Source organism: Taudactylus pleione, unplaced genomic scaffold (genome assembly GCF_031769625.1).
Source record: "Taudactylus pleione unplaced genomic scaffold, aTauple2 ptg000016l, whole genome shotgun sequence".
NCBI lineage: Eukaryota > Metazoa > Chordata > Amphibia > Anura > Myobatrachidae > Taudactylus > Taudactylus pleione.
The window spans coordinates 45,807,741-45,827,677 of NW_028284418.1; the positions used below are offsets into that span (position 1 = coordinate 45,807,741).

At 45.4% G+C, this 19,937-nt stretch overlaps 1 protein-coding gene across 2 annotated transcripts in view; it reads right to left on the minus strand.

The window, feature by feature from the left end:
• Window positions 1-14,209, minus strand: part of ANXA7 (annexin A7) — a 71,283-nt gene extending 57,074 nt beyond the window's left edge. For both annotated transcript variants that reach the window (XM_088475874.1, XM_088475865.1), the window contains exon 1: window positions 14,031-14,209. The gene's annotated coding sequence lies outside the window, so the exon portion shown is untranslated. The remainder of the gene's footprint in view (window positions 1-14,030) is intronic.
• Window positions 14,210-19,937: the final 5,728 nt, after the last annotated feature.

Here is a 19,937-nt window from a genome sequence, read left to right on the forward strand (position 1 = left end):
CTGCCCCTAAAGGCGCAATTCAAGTGTATTCCGCGCCCTCTACTGGGCATCTATATGAATAGGAGCCAGACAAATCAATTCAATTGTTTCTCTGTTCGAACGGCCCTTAGTATTTAACGCAGCTAAAAGCACCAGGTTTAAAACTGCTAAACCGCATCTCCCCCAATCCAAATTTTGGAAATACCTCCAAATACGGCATTTCATCACCACTTCTTGATCTCACCAGGACACTCACCTTATTGAATCCTTATGTTCTTCCTCTCAGACCCCATCCCATACTATATCCAAATTGTACTCATTGGAAATTTGTATAAAGCACCTTCTCAGTTTACCGTAGTGTGGGAAAGGTAACTCCAAGATAAAGTTCAGGATATTGATTGGGAGATTGTTTTTAATAACATCTTTGCCAGTTCTTCGTGTATAGTTACTCTTGAAACTCTCTACAAAGTCTTTACACGTTGGTATAGATATCCAGTACTTTTAAATAAAATGTATCCACAGGTCCCCAAAGTTTGCTGGAGATGTAACTCTGCACCAGGTTCCCTTCTCCACATATGGTGGGAGTGCCCTTCCCTGACTACTTTTTAGTTGAATGTGTTCGAGTGTTCCAAGATAATTCCTAGGTTCCTAGAGATCCCGGCTTTTGGCTATTAAACATTACCTCTTCGCATACGTCTTCATACAAGAATTCCTTACTGAGGCACTTAAACAATGCAGCTAAAGCGGTAATTCCTGTGTTATGGAAGTCCACCTCCCCTCCCTCTATTAAAGATTGGTTCAAGAGGATCGATTATTACATGGATATGGAGGACATCATATCCTTCTCTAAAGGTAGTCCCACCGATTTTACAGTTTTATGGTCTCCTTGGCTGCTGTTCAAGGGATCTACACAATATTCCATGTTTAATGGCTCCAACTCCGTACCTGTCTCTTCTTGATTCTGATATAATCTATTTGAGATTATGAAATTTGCCCCCATAGATCACCCACCTAGTTTCCTCCTTCCCTTCAGACCTCCCTTCCCCTATATTGTTTGTTTATTGTCTATTGTTGATTTTATTTTACTGCATAATTTACTATGTGATTTTTACAATGTATTAGTATTTTGATTGTATTATTCGAAGTGGAATTAACAATTGTCAATTGTCTGAATCTATATATCTTTTTTCCATTTTGTTCTATCAAACTGTCTGATTTTATTTTCAATAAAAACAGTTTGTGTATAAAACCTGCTAAACCAATCTAAACAAGTGGTTGGGGCGACCAAAACAATGGACTTTGCACACCTTTCTTCTTGCACCTCAGGCTCGAGAAGAAAAGTGTCCCCCCCACAGCCCTTAGGCAGCTGAACAGAGCAACAATTTAATTGCTCCATCGGGCGCCCAATCCTATAGACACCCAGCAGGGAGCCTGGAAAAAATTTGAGTCGCAGCCAAAGAGTCTCAACTTATAGTACGCAATTATAATGATCACTTCATCCTTCTATCATACACAGGGGGGCAATTAAATTGTTTTCACCCTCTTGAGGTGACTATCAGAAATTGGCATAAAGTCCTGGAGGTATATTTACTAAAGTGAGAATTTTTAGAAGTGGAGATGTTGCCCGTAGTAACCAGATTCTACTTAACATTTGATAATAGCTAAAATCTGATCAATTGCTCCGTCGGGTTCCTATTAATTATCGCAACCCAAAAAACAATAGCATTGCCCCCATAGAGTCCAGAGTATTTCACACTGACCAGACTAGTGTGTCACCGTCAAATTCGGGTAAAGCTGCACACAGAATCTAGAGTTTAAAATTGAGCACTGAGCGCAATTTCAACTATTTCTTGAAGGCAATATTTGAGTACTTGAGTAGATTTGGTGCCAGACAGTTAATTCTTGTTAATAACAACTAATTAAATGTACAATTGATAATATAGGCCTCATTTTGGAAATTATATTTTATAGACATGCTCACATTGTCGGCATTGACCATATCAACATTATGTCGACAATGATGAATTGTCAACATGATCAGAATGTCAACAAAACATCCCCAGTGGTCTAGTGGTGATGTACCTAGTATGGAGAGTTCGGCTGTCAGCTAATGTCGACTTCTGGCTGATCCAGCTATGAGTATGCATAACCCTTTAAAACATAAGCTCTTAAGAGCAGGGCCTTCTACCCTCTTGTGCTTCTCTTCACTTTCTTTTCATCTACTCCTTACTTCCCACTAGGGCACCTAACACTTGGCTGCTTATGATGTTGCCATTTGGTTTTTATACATTGCTAAATTAGCAGCCATATTATCCATGTCCTTGTCCTGCACTGTATTGTATTGTAAGTCACTGGTCACTTATTTGTCTGTGTACTTTGTAAGGCGCTGCGGAACACTTGTGGCGCCATATAAAACGATAACCCTCCGATGCCAGTCCATACAGAATGTCAGCGTTTCATGTCGTCATTCTGCACAAGCCAACATTTAGGTTACCATTTTGACCTACATCCCGTGCCCCCCCTCCCCCCATGTAGTGATCAGAAACTACAGATCTTTCATCCTATTAAACAGAGCGCATGAGTCTGCCACTTAAATGAGGAAAAGAGTTTGTGGTCCCAATCTAGACCAGACCCCTTACATATTATATTAAAAAGAGTAAAGTTAAAGCAACTGTTATATGGAATACTGGAAAATAAAAAGTGGCTATTGGTCAATTCAATGAGAAAGTTTCACGTGAAGGCACCAGGGTATAAAATTTGGCACATCATGTAATTTGTTTGATCCTTAGTCGTCCTGTAGCTATAACCACTGTCATCTCACAGTAACAGAACATTACAATGTAAAAGTACATAGCTGAACATAATTTATTACACAAAATAAGTGTTTAAAATGGCTTAACACTTCATGAAGAATAGGTCACTATACCATGTGCACACGTAGCGATGGTCAACAACAATACAGTTTGAGTCTTCCATATCGGAATATTCACATACCATAGTGAAATATCTTGGGAATGGGACACAAATCTAAACACAGAATGCATTTATGTTTCATATACACAGTTTGAGCCATAAAATTATTGAAATATTGTATAAAAATGATCTGCAAAGTTTGTGTACATGAAATGGGATTTTGGAACTAACTGGTTAATCATTTTCTCCGATTCCACAGGGGACACTGGAAGCTTAGTACACTGGGGTATAGAGGCGTGGGTTAGCTGGAGCTGGCACTTTAAATAATTTAGAAGTGTGAAACTCCTCCCCCTCTATGCCCCACCAGCCCTCAGTTTAGAAAAATCAAGACCAAGAGGAGATGGAGAACAGGAGTAAAGAGAAGGGAAGGTCACACAATAAAAAAACAGAACTACACAACACACGGAACAAACCGAACAGGCAGGCGAAGAGCGCCGAGGTAGGTGTCCAGGGTCCCCTGTGGAATCAGAGAAAAAACGATTTACCGGTAAGTACCAAAATCCTAATTTTCTCTTTCATCCACTAGGGGATACTGGAAGCTTAGTACACTGGGGACGTCCCACAGTTTTCCCCACGGGAGGGAGCGCTCTGAGGAGCCCGCAGAACAAGGTGGCCAAATCATGAAGCTGGAGCCGCAAACATGTCAAACCTATAAAACTTCACAAAAGGTATGTACCGAGGACCAAGTAGCCGCACGGCACAGTTGCGTGGTGGAGGCACCCCGACATGCCGCCCACGACGTACCCACAGAACGCGTGGAATGTGTTGAAATAGACGGAGGTGGCCTATTGCTGCTGACATAAGCCTGACATATAGCCAGTCGAATCCACCTAGTCAACGTTTGTTTTAACGTTGGCCAACCCCTCCGAACAGCATCATACAGAACAAAAGGCAAATCAGTCTTACGGAAAGACGTTGTCCAAGCCACATAAACAGTGTTCTAACAACATCTAGAGTCGAGGAAACACAGAAGCCCGCAACCAAGGAAGGCACCACAATAGGCGGATTTATGTGGGGAAGCCGACACAACCTTAGGATGGAAAACAGCTTGCTTCCTGAGCTCCACCCCATCATGAAAGATTAGGTATGGGGCCTTACAAGACAGGGCCCCCCAACTCAGAAACCCGACGGGCCCAAGCCAATGCCAGGAGGAGAACAGTCTTCCAAGACAAATACTTGATATCTACCTCATCAAGCGGCTCAAACATGGAAGACTGAAGAAACTAAAGTACCAAATTCAGGTCCCAGGGAGCTGTAGGTGGAACAAAAAGGTGACAGAGAGAGAATAAAAAAAAAAAAATAATAAAATCGGTGACCAGCAACATATCATATATGAAGCCAGGTGCGGCAGAGTGGGTGCCCTGTGGACTTCAAAGAGAGCGTTAACAAAAAGGTAAGTTCTTACCACAACTCATTTTCTTCAGGGTCCATAGGCTCCAGAGAGAGACCTTGGGGATGTCCCAAAGCAGTCCTTTTAAGGCGCCCAAAGGAAGCATCCCGAGAGGCGTAGCTATCAAAGGCATAGAACCATAGAAAGGTCTGGACAGAAGACCTCGTGGCCGCCTTACAAATCTGAACAGCCAAGGCAAGCTGCCCATGAGGGACCCACAGACCGAGTAGAATGAGCATTAACAGAAGTTGGAACAGGCCTGCGGGTAAGCTTTTGAGATAGTCATACGAAGCCATCTAGCCAATGTTTGTTTGTTGGCTGGCCTTCCCTTCTTGTGAAATCAATAGAGCACAAATAAGGAGTCTGACTTCCGAAGGGAACTGGCGCGGTCCACATCCAAGGAGGCCTCACCTGCCGAGAGGTCTGGCGATTGAAAGGCCGGTACTATAATCTCCTGATTAATATGGAAACTATAAAACAACTTTAAGAAGGAACTCAGGGCGAGTGCGAAGCACAGCCCTGTCCTGGTGAAATATCAGAAAGAACGACAGGAGAGCGCTCCCAATTCTGACACCCTCCTGGCAAATGCAATAACCAGAAGAAAAAAAAAAAAAGGTCTTAGCCATTAACCACTTACATTCCACCGAATCTAGTGGTTCAAATGGAGGGCCCTAGAGGACCATGGAGGGCCTAAGAACTACTGCCAAATCCCAAAAGGAGCCACTGGGGGGACAAAGGGAGGTTGAATCCAGAGGACACCCTGGAGGAAAGTGTGGATATCCGGAAAAACAGCGATTCTACGTTGGAACCACACTGACAGTGCAGAGAAATGCACTTTCAACGAGGCCAGGCATAGGCAGAGGTCCAATCCAGCTTGAAGGAATGCCAGGACTCTGAAAGTCCGAAACACCTGAGGGTCGTAATTATATTTTTATATTCATTACGAATACTTTTAATCCACAGGGATAATATAAATCATTACAGACATTGATTTCTGTTTATGGAAATTCCCCAGAGAATCTTTGTATCCTGGATTAGTATCAACATCTTCCTATCTAGGATTGTGTACACACGGTGATGGAGAGGCAGCGCAGACGTCCCTCGGACAGTCTGCTGCTGCGCGCTCTAGTTGAAAAGATAAAACAAATCAAATCATAAAAATAATAGCTTAAGGGATGCCTAAGCAGCACCCCTGCGTAATGGTGACCTGACTCCGGCCCGGCACCAAGGAAACTGAGGTGCTTCTGGGGTATAGGGAGAGTGGACCAATGCATCCTGGGAAGGGTTGCATAAAAATCAGATTTTTTTATTTATTAAAAAAAAAAAAAAAATCGGATTTGATTTAAATCGGATTTTGTTTTGGATTTAAAATCAGATTTTTTTTTATTAAACATTTTTTTTTTTTTTTTAAAGTAAACGGTTTCATTTTAGATGTTTAAACCTTGTTTTAGTAATAAATGAGCAATTTTTGCGGTGAGAACAGTAACAAAACGAACACAGTAATAGAATAAATACACACTAAAATGTTGCATCAAGAAGTACAATTAGGCTCTGAATTTCACTCACAGTTGTTTGAGTCTGAGTCAAACATGTACATGTCTTTTGTCCACGTCCTTACGTTTGTCCTCAGAAAAAAAAGGCTCTGTAGCATGCAAACAGCTTAGCTTTTTCATTTCCCAATCTGTTGCGTGTATTGTATTGTACAAACCCGTACGTTGAAAGAATCCTTTCAATTCCTGCACTTGACGAAACTGCGGTGAACATCTGCTTCAGAAGATTTACTACAGAAGTGTCTAACTGAAGCTGAGCTGCGTAGGACATCACCAGGCTAGAGGAGATACTTGGTGTCTACTTCAAACATGTATGGTGCAAATGGTTTCATGGATGCACCAAAGTTGATGACGGCATAATTTGACGATTATTGCCATGAGCAAACTCTATAGCAGTCTCAATTTCAGCAGCACTAAGATTTTTCCCCTGTACCTAGGATCAAGTAGAATAGCCAGCAAGTGGGCATCTGTGAGTGCAATTTTAGCTATTGCCTTTGCCATCTTTACAACATTGCTGTGGTGTCCAATCTCTTCAAGATCATCTAACAGCTTCTTACACACTTGTACGACATCACTGATTGTGCAGTTGCGTCTTTGTGCACGATCCAGAGCTACAGATACATCATTTGATTTAAATAGTTTGATTTAAATCGTGCAACCCTGATCCTGGGAGCTGAAAGCTTTTAACTGCGTGGTTTCCCCAGATTCAGGCCCTGATTCAGGGCCGGATGCTCTGACAGAGCGCTCGCTCTGAATCAGGGCCATGCTATTTTTTTCTTTAGAACGGCCTCAAGACCATCGGGCTTATGACGAGACCCTTGTGGTAGGGTCTCGTGGCCGCAAGCCCCAGAGAGCTTTCAGCTCAAACAGAGCCGAAAGCTCTCCCACTGACATCACTTGTGATGTCAGTGGGGCCGCCCCCACACGGTAGGCGTTCTCATGGGAACACCTCTGTCTGGGCAGCCACCCTCCCGGCCCGATCACCAAAGGGGGCGTGCTGTCACTGAACATCGACAGCACGCCCCCTTTGGTACGAGACCCGAAGCAACGGATTGCCCGTCGCTATCCGGGTTTCGCGCATGCACACGACAGAGCCGGCTCCGTTGTGCGCATGGCTATGGGCCACCACTGACCCGATTGCGAGCGCTCAGCGCTTGTGACCGGGTCTGAATCAGGCCCTCAGTTCCATCACCTACACCCGCAAGGTCCCCCTGTGGAGCCCATGTACCCTGAAGAAGAAATGAGGGGCTCACTTTTAAAAAATTAGTGGGTCCTGCAGGACGTGCCGTGTTCGCACTGCAGCAGCCGGCTCAGTAACTTCTCCCAGTGTCTCCCTAAGCAATCAGCGCGAGCGGCTGCATCTGCTCGTTCAATGTGTGTCCATTACACGCCCGCCCAGTTCCCAAATCGCTGCCCGGTATCTATGGATGACACAGCGTGACAGAGCGTACCAGCTGCTGCAGCCAGCCCATTGTACTAGCGGGGAAGGCGGCCCAGGTACAATAAGATGCAGTGACAGCAGAGTTGCTGCACTGCTCTGAAAGTGCACACAGCTGCTGGAGACCGGCTCCAGTATTACTTCTCCAACTGCGGCAACTTGGAGACAAGTGGCTAGGGCTCCTCCCACAAGTAGCATCTCCAACACCAGCGGCGGCAGACAGCTGAGTGAGTGACAAAGAACATTGAAGAGAATTGAGCTACCCAGATAGCTGCAGTGTTGCTGTCAGTTACCATTATGTCACATGTATGTGTCATGTCATTATTAGGTGTGGTATGATATTATCTCAGGCTAGTCCACTGACAGAGGGTATAAGTGTATTTGTGGCAGAAAAGCACTACGGTTTGGGTAAAGTCAGCTTGTCGCGGACATGCGTGTGTGTTTTTTACTTTCCATACACCCATTTTTTTTCCCCCAGGAATAGTAGTTACAGCTCTGTAGCCTCCCCCCCCTTCACACACACACACACCATGTCGTCAGAGCCCTACACCCCATCATGTCATTGCCCCATGCCTCCTCCACCCATCAGGTCATCACTGCCCCATGCAACTCGACCACAAAGTCATCATGTGGCCCTACTGTGCAGTGCCAGTGTTTCTGGAACAATTTTGTGCAGAGCCAGGGTGCTGCCAGTGTGTGGTGGAACACTTCGGTTCAATGCCATTAAAAGCCCCTAACCCCCTCCTTGCCCGCTGTACTGCGCCAGCTATCTACCCTTGCCCCCTCCCTACCCCCAGCACTGCCTGCCCCTAGGCCCTTTCATGCCCCCTCAGCACTGTCGCGAGGGGTGCGAGCTGAAATTGGCAAAAAGTTACCTGTTTGGGCGCCCAAACGGCACTTTTCACACTTTTGGTTGGGGGGGTAGCAGTTTTACACGGCTAAACCCGACCACTATGGGCGCGTTCAGTGCGAAAATCTGCAACAATTGACTAGCGCCCTGCGATCTCCCATCACTTTAGACAGGAGATCGGGCGCACTATAACAATTGAATACCGCCCATACAGCTTTCCTTAAGACCTTTTGACATTCTAATCCAGTAAAAATATAAAATGTTAAAAGTAATATATCATGCATGAGTAGATGATGGCAGAAGTATGCCATCAATGTAACCGGAAAATCTGCTTGTATTGGCACATTAGTATAGTAGACAGTACTGGAAACATGGCCCAATACTGCAGGATGTAGGATTCCGGATTATGATCTTATCGATATAGAGAAGCATAGCAAGACTGCAGTCACTCTGTACCAGCCCCAAACAAGCTGTGTTTTGCGTTATTTTCCAAATGCACTACGAGACTGCAGTGCAACTGGTTACTCTGCCCAAAAAGCAAAACAACTGCATCTAGTCTGATTTGTTCACCTGTGTGTGACTAAAGTGAATGATAGTTAGCTCCCAATCCTCAGGAGAGAGGTAGGGTCAGCTCATGTGAACCTTTTTAGACCATGGGCCTGATTCACTACCGATCGCAACTGAGATTACGCACATAATTGGCCGATTGTTGCGTTCTGCATAAATTATCTACTGCGATGCCATACGCAGCTTGAGTACTCATAGCATATGAGGAAGTTACCAATTCCTGAGTAAGGTCAGAGCTTGTGCAAGTGTGCGTGATGCTGCGATGGTACTAGATGTTACCGATGGTTTTGCAGTCTTGCGAAACATTACAGATGTGTGTAAGGTAAAGTGGGCGTCCTTATGTAGTGTAGCAGCGGCATTGTGATCGCAATGTATTAGAATACAATCGCAGCCATACTGCGTGCGTGATCAATATTGCAATCGCAGCTGCGATCCGTAGTGAATCAGGCCTTATGCACACAAAAAAAATGGGAAATTGCTATAAATCGTACAATGCGCACATGAATGACATGTTAACAATTAGGCAATTTCCTATTAGCAAAGAAACCACACTAGCATGTTACAGCAACTTCATGCAATTTACGCTGAAAATAAACTAGTGATAACATTTTACAGTAGTGAACAAAGGGGGAAATCCAATTGAACATGATGTTGAATAGCGCCAGGAATGAGTGCCTGGTGGTATTCAATTGTCTGCATTGCGCCCGACACTTAAGTGTTTAGTCGCAGTAAACGGCAGTTTCCGACTTAAGTGACAGGCGTAATGCTCTTAGTAAACGTGGAAAGATTGCGTCACTAGTTTAGTTGGATTGCTACTCGCACCACAGGAGGTTGCGAGCAGAAATCCTTTAGTTTTACAGCATGGCCAGTTGAATAGCTCTAGGCACTCATTCCCAGAGCTATTCAACATTGTATTCAATTGAATTCCCCCTAAAGATGCACAAGTAGCAAAGATCTGCAGGTTTGAAATGGATAATTCGCCGAGGCAGCCCAGCATTACATTCTCCCACAGGGCTCATGCACCATAACACTGTATTCGTTACCTTGTCCGATTAACTACAGTGAATTGGCCAACTTTTTATTGCCAACTGTTGGATCATGTAACAGTATCACGTGGTTCTTCCTGTAGCAGTTAATCTTCTGTGACTAAAATAGATTGTCACAAACATATTAAGGGGACACTAACTTGATTAAAAAAAAAAAAAAACTACAATATGTAAATTATACTATGGACAGATCAGAACATGTGAAGATAATTTATTTGTAAATTTAGCCAGCAAGCTAGAGAATGAGTCTTGTGTGTATTGCCAGGACTTGTCTCCTTACCTATGTGCCACCAATACATGTTCCTTAGAACTGTTAGTTCACCCAGAGTTTGCTTGTCCCTTTAAAAATATCTTTATTGTTAAGGGGCCTATCCATTATCCGACTTTGTGAACAATCCGACCAAAACCAGAAAGGTTTTGGTCGCATTGTTCACACAGTCGGGTAATGGATAGCCGGCAAGGACCAGCAATGCTGGGTCCTTGCTGTCCCCGACTGTCTACTGAACATGTCCGTCAACCTGACGACGCTCGTCAGGTTCGTCATGTTCAGAGAGAGGAGGTCGGGCTCCTTCACTGAATGACGTTCAGTGAACACCGATCAGTGCGGGCACCGCACCTCAGCGACCTGAAGGTGTGAACACTAGACGTGCAGACTTCCAGGTCGCCTAATGGATAGGCACCATGACATTAAAAAAAAAAAAAAAGACTGCAACTTTGACTCTGAGAAAAAAATATAATGGGGCTCAATACAATTAGCCATAAGTATTCCCGCAGCGCGAGTAAGTGCGGCTGTATGCCGGACTTAAGGTACCTCTGAACCCGTAAATTCAAAAATCTGAATCTGGGGCAAGTTCAGACCGAGAGGTGGGCAACGCCAACTTGCCCTCTTGATGCAGGCTTGCCTACCCTCCCGATTTGGTCGGGAGCCTCCCGAATATCGGGTGCCGCTCCCGACCCCCTGGAAAGGCAGGCAAGCCTCCCGGCTGCCGCATGACCCCCCCCCCCCCCCGACTACAGGTAGAAACCCCCCCGCAGCTGGGGGCCCGATGACGCGATTCGCGCCAAATGGCGTCATCGTGGCTCCGCCCCCTGCTTTTCGGCATTGTAGAGAGGGGGCGGGGCCACGATGACGCGATCGTGCGGACATGCCACTGACTCCGCCCCAATGAGTAGTCAGCGTCTGGCCACGCTCCCCGCTGTGAGCAGGCATTCAGCTCCCTCCCAGAAGGAGGGAGCTGAATGTCGGCAACTATGTCTTGACGGCTTAATTGGATCAAGTCCTTAGTATAGTAATCAATTATTCCCCCATGGATTCTGCACATACAGAGAATTTATATATAGGCATATTAAATATACTCAAAGAACTGTAGATTTTCACATTCCAAATTAAATTAAAGGAACACACCTGGGGTTTCCAAGCTCTTTAATCACTTAAGTGACGTGGGGGTATGGGATGTGAATGCAGCCAGCTGTGCCTCAGCTGACCGCACCACCCCGCTGTGTTTTTGAAGAGGAAATTTGTTCTACACATGTGCAGAACGGATCTCCTCAGACTACCCGGAATCTCCTGCGGACCCGCCAATTAATGACCGTTTTTTCTGGAAAAATAGTCCGTTAAGTGGTTAAAGTAGCTTTAGATATAGGCAAACTTGCAGTTTCAGTGGCTAATGATGCAACCACAATGTCCCAGGGCACTACCAGTCTTAAAAAATCTGTAACAATTAACTTTATTTTCTTAGTCCCTATACACCAGAACAACAAAATAAACTGGAACGTCTTTGGTAAAGACAATTATTTGACTGGAAAGAAGTGTGCCTGCTAGAGTGCGTGCAGGGCGCTGGCACAGAGTCCATGTGCATGCCAAAGGACGTGTGGTGAGTCCTTTGGACATGCCTCCAATTTGTCAACTTGGGGGCATGCCCAGCACTTAAGAGGTATTGCGCTTCCCCCAACTCTCCCTTCACGGTGAATAGATGTCGTGCGCATGTGCCACGCGTCTATTCACCCGGAGGTGATCGGTCACTGCAACTTTTAACTCCCATGGGACACTACGACCCGCAGGTGGAGCAAGAACAGGGCATCCTGTTTTAGCGGGGCGCCACTAATAGGGCAGGACGCGTTTTGCCTTTTTAAAATCAGACAGGACGCGGCACCCTGACTAGGAAAGTACTGATAACATCCTGCGTTCTTGGTGATAGCTACTGTGGTCGGGAGCAATTCTACTTGGAGATGTCCAGTCTCCTACATTGTCAAGATGAGCATATGGGTTGGAGCGCTTACACCTTAGTGCAGTCAGAGAGATATATATCTATATTCATTGTATTAGTACTCACAATAAACAATATATTTCAATTAGAAGGGTCTACAGTCACATATACTCACTACACTGAGGTGTAAGCGCTCCATATCATATACTCATCTTGACAATTATCAGGTCATATAAGTATCCTAGTTTCCATTTATCAACATTTAAATAGCACCACCAATTAGACAGCGAATATCTTGTCAACACACTAACACAATATGAGGTTGATTAACCTATAAGTATGTTTTTGGACCGTGGGAGTAAATCATAATATATGGAGGGAAGAAATGCAACCACATACAAACTCCACACAGGGCCCTGTTCGGGATCTGAACTCAGGACCCCTGAGAAGCAGTAATACTAACCACTGTTTGACTGTTGCTCCATTTAAAAAGGTGAGAGAGCACGAGAGCGAAACAAAAACAACAACAAAAAAAAAACACACACACACCCCACTCGCATATAGGGGGCGATTCAATTGTAAGAGTCAGCGGCTGTCAGAGCTGTGCACCCAACAGACTAAATAAATTGTTGCTTCTTTCGGGCGCGATAGCCACTAGCATTTCTGATCATCCCCTCCTGTGGGTTTTGGGTGCCCTAACCAGGACTTTAGATGTGTTTAGCAGTTTTAGGCGCAACAAGCATTATCATTAATGGGCACCTAAATACATTTGAATTGCCACATTGGGTGCCCATTACTTTGAGTGCCAACAAAAAACAAACAAACACACACACACACACACACACACCTGTAATAATAGGCAGCACTGACACTCAAACAGGTAAAAGGACAATCCTTGTTTTTTTATTTTAACATTTCAGTGGATGATGCCACTTTCATCAGGGAAAGCTGAGTGCTACAATTTTTGTATATTTATATGCATTTTATTAAGTATGGTTCCTGTATCTTTATACAAACCAAACTAAATATGACTCTTTATTACATAATACGTTGTTTAAAAGAGAATGGTATTTAAATCACCACTGCTGCAGGAAGCATACTTGCCCTTGGGGAAAAGTCTACACAAGCCTAATGCCAAAGGATTCCTAAACCAGACACTATAGAATTCCCAATGTATGTTGCCCAAGTCTACACAAGCCTAATGCCAAAGGATTCCTAACCTGACACTATAGAATTCCCAATGTATGTTGCCCAAGTCTACACAAGCCTAATGCCAAAGGTTTCCTAACCTGACACTATAGAATTCCCAATGTATATTGTCCATACATACAGTTCTTTCAGCAGCAATTATCTTCTATCAAAAGAAGAGAAACACATTCCAAGGACCATAAATCATTAGTTTGCAAATCTAAAACCACTTCCCCAGAATATTTGGTACATCTGAAATAAATAAATATTTTTATTTTTTTATTTTACATGTATATTGGGAAGCATGAAATGCAATGTTCGAGAGCTACAACAGGAACACGTCCAACAACCTCACCTCCTCACATCCAGCAGCAGAGAATAATATCCTTGCTGGGTGTGGTTCCATGTGGAAGCACTGAGGTCACCCCCTCCCTGATACTGCATCAGTTTCCCCTCGTTTCACTGACTGGCAACCCCTGCCTGCTGCTCCCCTGGGTGACCATGATGACAGTAGTATAAAGCACAGTGCGCCCGGGGAGAGTCACTGGAACGCAGATAGGTGACATGTGTAGCCGCCACCTCCCTGCACAGCCCGCGGCACCAGTAATACGCACCGGGCGCCAGGGACCAGTCACGGGGATGTAGGCAAGTTACATGGGGGCCACCTCTTTGCACAGCCAATGGCACCAGTACAATGCACAGGCCGCCCTGGGCCAGTCACTGGGATGTGGACATGCCACCTCCTTGCACAGCCCAGATGTGTCAAAAAGTTTCCCCGCACTTGTACAAGTTGCAGAGAGGCCGCACGCCGCAGCGCTATGGTAATGGGAGAGCCGGCTCACCTTGTCACTGACACCACGCAGGAGAAGAGGAAGCTGGGGAGCTGCTGCCAAGATGGAGCCGTCAACAGATTCCCCGGGGTGGGGGTGCACAAGTACTAATGAGCCACAACCCGGAAGATGTGATAGATCAGCCAGTCCGCCGATGACGCAGTCAGAGAGAATCGCTGGAGGCCGGGAAGGGGGAGAGGCCTGTGCGCTTAATTGACCCACCACCGTTACCACGGAAACCAAGAGGTGTGGGCCTGGTTAAAGGGAGGCCCTGCACAGAATGGCATTGCAGCATAGTTGTATAACCATACTGTGTCGTTGGAGGAGTAAACAGAATAAAAGTAAAACTTGTAGCTACTATATATACACGTTTGGGAAGTAATAGTAAGTTCCTGATTAAGTATTTTATTGCAAAAGATGCCTTACTCCCCACCTTCTAGTTGTAATAGATCCCCAATAGCATAACCCCCCCCATCTGTGTCCATAGGTCCCCGCTATCTCCCCTATGTGTAACTATATAGGACGTTACTCACCTCCCTATCTCCCCCACTGCCAAAATATCATCCTGTTAGTGACATTACCCCTCCCCTCAGCGTCCTGAATTTACAATCACAGCGGGCGTGTGCATCATGTACTACCATACTATCATATATGGCTGCTGGGTTTATTAGCAATGTGGTGGCTCTGCCTACTGCCAGAACTGAGTAAGTAAAGTGGTGCCAGAGGCAGAACATTGTTTCTAGTATGGTCTAGATGTCATCGAGGATGGGAAGGGCAGCATTGATACATTTTGCTGCCATCTTTACATACTTTGCGATGGCACGTAACCATTGCTTGTCAACCATTCGTTGGTTTGAGTCATTGATGGTTTGCTAATGATAAATAAATGGGAGTTTGCATTTGCACAAATTAGCTCTGTTACTGTTATAGTGTTCACTGTGACATCATGAAACTGGGAACCACAGTCAGAATGTAATGAACGATGGTTGCCACCGTTGCAGGGTGAATGATGGGTGATTACCTTCGGCCCATGAACTTTATAAAGCGGCCCCTAATTTTGTCGTGGTTACACCCAATTACTTGTAAACACTGATATATGAGGATGGGTACGGGATCCTGAGGCTCAGGATCCCGAAATAGGATACCGACACCTGTCGGTAGGTATCCTAACCCTCCCTCCTCAGTGCCTGAACCTAACCTCCCCCCCTAGTGCCTAAATCTAATCTCATCCCTCCCACACCCTAAACCTAATCCTCCCCCCTTAGTGCCTAATCTTAACACTCCCTCTAGTGCCTAACCCTCCCCCTAACCCCGCTACTTACCTTTGGTATTCTGGCGGTCGGGATGCCAGCACCGGTATTCTGACTAATGTTGTGATCCCGGCATCGACATTCTGACCGCCGGAATCCCTACGGTCGGGATATTAACCGCACCCCGATATATGTAGGAGAGGGACAAGATACAAGGCGCTAGAGTTCAGAGAATGTGATGTTATGCTCAAATAATATATCAAATGATAAAGAAAAGAAGGAAAAAAATAGGAACATTTACTTCCCTTAGCTGCTGACTTTCCTTTTTCACCACTTCATGTGAATTCTAAATTGAATGGTATAATTTTTCAATAGAAATGCAAAATAGAAATCCAAATAGTGTAACAATGTTTTCAACAATTTATTTCCATAATTAAAAAAATTCCAACTGAATAAAATCATCAATCACAATGGTAAAGAATGGAGGCGTTACCAAAAGATGTGAATAAAGAGCATAAAGATGTCATGGAGGTCAAGGTCCGGGACCTCAGGCTCAGCTCACTCTGCTACACGATTCAGCAACGCTGGTATCTCTCCAACCATCAATGGAAAGGTCCACCTGTCATAGGCCAACTCGTATCGAGCATGAGCTCTTCCTCAGCGCTGTATGCACTGGTTATATAGCATGATGAGACATAGCTTCCAGGTCAAAAGTAACCATTAACAAACATATAAAACCTGTAAATATTACCCCTATTGGGAACTTAGGGCCTGATTCAGAGCCGGACGCTATTTGCGAACGGTCGTTCAGAAAAAGGGGCCAGCTATTTAAATTGAGCGCTCGCTCTTTGCAGTCTGTTGACGCCTCTATGTCTGAGCGAGCGAACGAAACATGCGCTCGCTGTTTTGTAAAGACGCCCCTTGGCCGTTCGCATCATACGTCATCTCCGCTATTTATTAGATTAATCGAGTACATCGAAAGGCTTTTGAACTGCTCGCAGTGCTTGTGGTTGGATTTTCCTACCGCAATCATGCGAACAGTTCAGGCTAAGAGACAACCAAGTGACGTGGCCGATGACGCTGCTTTGTTAATTATGCACACCCTTAAAACGCCCGTTTTGACCGTTTGGCACGCCTGCGTTCGGATCACCACTCCCCGTTTTCAAGCACCTTCCCCTGTTACCACCCACAAACGCCTCATCCTGTCACTCAAATTAGCAGGCACTCGCTATTTTGCGAGCGCATAATTTCCGACCGCAATGACTGGTTGGCGCATGTGCATTACGACCCATACGCATGCGCAGATGTGCGAACATCGCTCGGAGCGAACGAGCGGCCGCTTACGAGCGGCTCTGAATCAGGCCCTTAATACGCACAATATAATTTATATCAATATAAATAGCGTGTATACATATGCAGATACCATGAATTACACATAAAAATTATACATAATGTGACACTCAAAATCAGAAGTCCATGATTCCAGAGCGATCGTCTAAAACAAAGTCCCCAAACGATGTTATAGAAAATGTTTTGACCTCCAAACTGTGTGGTAGTAACTTTTTCCTGTAGGGTAAAAAAAATATGAGCACTTTCTCCAGCTCTATACACCACGGCCTTCTACTTTCCTAGTTGTGGAGCATCAGTGGAACGCATTGCGTTCTACCAGAAGTGCCACGGACTCCTGTATCGTAGCTCATGTAAGAAGTTATCCGGATGTTGCAGGGAACATCCCAGGCCCAGTGTCCAGAACAAAACATACAGATAAGATAAGTTTACTCCCTATTAAATGAGTTTCAGTCAAACAAATAATAGCAGAACCATTAAAGACTAGAGAGCACTTGAGTTTGTCGCTAAGGCCCCGGACATTCCACCTTAAAATACTTAAAATATTTGTGTAGACATTTAGGGCTAAAAGTAATAGACTTCAAGTCAGCTTCGGCTCACAGTCTAATACATTTAGCCCTTATAATAGGATGCATAATAAAACATCAATACTCTAATGCTACTAAACCACCATAAATACGAGAGGTCATAGCATGCCGGCTGACCAGCAATTCGTATTCATCTTCTCTTTTGGAGTGATCACCGCATCCCGAGAACCACTGCCCCATTACACACCAATACGTGTGCATTTGAGAATAGAAAATACACATCATAGCTTTATTTTACTGAGTTGAGTAATGTATATGGAAAAACTGAAGTTGTTATACTTCACTAAATGTTTCTTCTATTCTCGCTTTTACTCTCCTCCAGCATATACTAACCTTCTTTCTGGTCCAAGGGGAAAGTGCTTTGGACCAGAATATTTCAGTTCAGCAATATTCTTGGGATGCCTGGTGTGAACCACTTTCTTCAGGCCAGGCCACAACACCTCAGTCAGGTTGAGGTCAGAACTCTCTTCAGTTATTCAGTTGATCTAGTTCTGTGTTTTGGGTCATCGTCCTGTTGCATCACCCAACTTCTGTGGAGCTTCAATTGACAGACATTCTCCTGCAGAATGTCTTGATTACTCTGGAATTAATTTTTATATCACTGAGAGCAGCATAGTAGCCATAAGACACAATGGGGGAGATGTATGAAGCCCAGAAACGGTATCAGCGCACGTTATGTTCGCTGATACCGCTTCTCCCCGATGTATGGTCGGGGGTCTGGGCAGTAAATGACTGGGGCGCTATGCACCAATAGCCTGGGCCATGTATGAACGGTCAGATCGTCTGACCATTCGGCCCGCTGTAGCTGTCATTATCGACAGCTACAGCCTGGCGCCAGCCTATCCCCACAGCAGGGACAGCGCTGTCCCTACAGCGGCTACTGCCGGCTTCAGGCTGCACACGGGGATCTCGCGATACTTGTGAGATCCCGCGCATGCTCAGTGGAGCCGGCCGGGACAGAGACACGGCATCAGCACTAGGCTGATGCGCTGTGGTCTCTAGCGGGCAGCGCCGGAGGGGGCAGTTAACGCTCCCCCTCTCTGGCCGATGAGGTGTTCTTATATCGGTAGTGCTTCCTGCTTGGCCTCGGTAACAAGCTGCATTGCATCTTTCTCCTGAAAGTAAAGGTGCGTACACACGGGACGATTTGTTCCATGAACGAAATCTTCCCCTGTGTCCCCAGCAGGGGTTTGCTCAGTGCCGTTAATGACACTGAGCAGAAACACTGAACAAAATCAAGAACGATTTCATTCAGTGCCGGGTTCCCTCCATCATCCCCAAACATGTTCAACCTGACATTATCGTCAGGTTGGATGGGAGGTTCGGGCGATGAACAATATCTACCAATTACAAAAGGGAGCGTGCATTGGTAGTTATCGTTCATCGTTTTGGGGCAGACGCTGAACGATTTTTTTGACGACTGAACGATAACGTCATTGTTCAATCTTCCAAAAAATCACCTTAAGTGTGAGATATGTATATATATACTGGGTTTCCTCTGCTCTGAACAACACCTCAAATGTTGTTTCATCAATTGGACACCAGGTTATCAAACTTCTGTCACCAATTAACTTTTTTAGAAGTCATTAGCCTCGGGTTTACTTTTTCCAACCTATACTTTGAATGTTAATAATACACCTTTTACAATGGGCTAATAACCCAGGCAGGGGCATTTCAAGAGGGGTGGCAAGTGTGCAGGCTCCGTCACGGGCCCCCTCCTGTCAGTCCGGCGGCCAGCAAAGCACTGAGCGCAGTGCCGCAATGATAGACTCTGGCAACTAGAGTGTGCCCAGAGTTATAGCGCATGCGCAGATCACCGGGAAAATGAGTGCAGCGTTCATTTTCCTGTACTGCGCATGCACAAAACGACGGGAAAATGGCCGCCATGGCCATTTTTCAGGCGTTTTTACAGCGCTGACACCGGCGGCGTGGGACTCCGGAGAAGTAAGAATAATATGGGTGCAAGGTGTGCAGTGCGGGCCCCCCTGCCCCCATTATAAATACGCCCCTGAACCCAGGTTATTGTCGTGCCGTGGCTCAGTGTAAATGGATCCCCGAAAAATAACCCAGGTCCAGTGACCCAGCAATCCAACCTGAGTAGCGAGCAGGTTTGGTCCCGGGTTACTGGGCAGTGTAAAAGCATTACCCGTGTCCCGTTTACAGCATGGGAACAGCCGGCTCACCGGCGCTTGAAGATGATTTCATCTCAAAGCACCGGTAGAGAAGCCCCGGCAGTAACCCGGGTTCAGCCTGTGGTGTAAACGGGTTTCAAGCCGCTGTGACACAGCTTGAAACCCGTGTTTAGTGACCCAGGCTGGATTCGGGAGTTTGGTGTAAAAGGGGTATAAGATGTATTCAATATGGACAAGAAAAGTAGTATAAATTGACTGTTATCAGTGTATCAGGGAGACAGAAATTAACACAAATCAGTCACATTATAATATATGGCACCGTCTTACTCCCACAACTTCAAAGTGTATATACTGTGCATGGATCTTATTGTCATTGGGCCTAATTCAGCAAGGATCACAGTTGTATGCAAACGGCCGATTGTTGCGTTCTGCGCATGCATATACATCGCTAGCACATGTGCAAGCCGGCCACTGCGATCGCAGAAGCTACGCAGACCCATCGCAAAGTAATTGACAGGAAGTATCGTTTGTGGGTGGTGACGGGGAGGTGGCCGTGCGAATGCAGGCATGCCAGTGCAAAGCCATACGCAGTGTGAGATCTCA